Here is a 1,099-nt window from a genome sequence, read left to right as displayed (position 1 = left end):
GAATCTGAGAACACCTTACTTGTAAAGTAGGTAGCGTTATCTGTGGTGAGCTGAGCAGGAAACCCGAACCGGCAAAAGGTGTCGAGTAGTCTTTCCCACACTCTCTGGGAAGTCAGCGTCCTGAGAGGAAACAGCTCAACCCATTTCCTGAAATGATCAGTAACCACAAACAAATACCGGTTACCTCTAGGACTACGGGGAAATGGTCCCGTCACATCACAAGCAACTATCTGCCAGGCCCGGCCAGGCCCGGCTAGCTCAGTCGGTAGAGCACGAGACTCTTAATCTCGGGGTCGTGGGTTCGTGCCCCACGTTGGGCGCCAATTGTGGGAACCAAGGTTCCCACTCTCGGGGCGTCGGCCCGTCCGTTCAGCGACCAAGGAAAACGCAGCACAGTCAAATGAACAACGGCAAACAACAACAACCTTCAGTAACAAGCAACTCCGCCGATCTCTTGATTGCGTACAAGTCAGAAGTGACCCCGCTTTCCAGAATGATCGTCCTTTTTGAGGAGCTTGCCCCGACTGTAGCGCCATCAGACAAGTTACGTGTTTTGCACGTGTCAGGCCGGTTGCTCACTGAAGTTCGCGTGGCTGATTAGCTCCCACACGGTATTGGCGACATAACGAAGTCACGCAGTGGCTAGGGAGTTTCAGCAGGTCGCAGGCGCTTTGCGGAAACGATACAATAAAGGAAGTTGTAAAAGCAATTGTCCATAACATGATGCCAGACACTTCAAAGAAATAAGGGCTTATCATGTTTTAGAAACAGATTTCATAAAGACCTCCCAATCTGCTAAATCCCCGCCCGCCGAAAGGTTTTTATTAGCCGAGGCGCACAATAAAGAAACTTCGTGGAGAGAAACGAGTGAGATAAACGCATAGCGACAGTCAAAGTGTCCCTCTCAACTGACGCTAAACATCCGAGGGCTCAAAAATGCGTTAAAGAAATGCTCTCGCATTTAAAACTGTCGTGCCACACAACTTATGGGCCCCTTAAAAATCCTTGAAACTTCCCATGGTATCTACTTGAAATCGCTCTGAACAGGCAATCGGCTAAACATTAGCCACATCTATTCCTCATCAGCGTCACATGTTGA

The 1,099-nt window shown here is 49.3% G+C and overlaps 1 non-coding gene across 1 annotated transcript; it reads left to right on the top strand.

The window, feature by feature from the left end:
* The first annotated feature begins 247 nt into the window (after positions 1–247).
* Trnak-cuu (transfer RNA lysine (anticodon CUU)) lies at positions 248–320 on the top strand. Its single transcript has one exon. It is a non-coding gene; the product is annotated as a tRNA-Lys (tRNA).
* The last annotated feature ends 779 nt before the right edge of the window (positions 321–1,099 follow it).

Source organism: Ornithodoros turicata, chromosome 4 (assembly GCF_037126465.1).
Source record: "Ornithodoros turicata isolate Travis chromosome 4, ASM3712646v1, whole genome shotgun sequence".
Lineage (NCBI taxonomy): Eukaryota > Metazoa > Arthropoda > Arachnida > Ixodida > Argasidae > Ornithodoros > Ornithodoros turicata.
The sequence above is the reverse complement of the archived record's forward strand: the minus strand, read 5'-3'. Positions and strand labels throughout refer to the sequence as shown.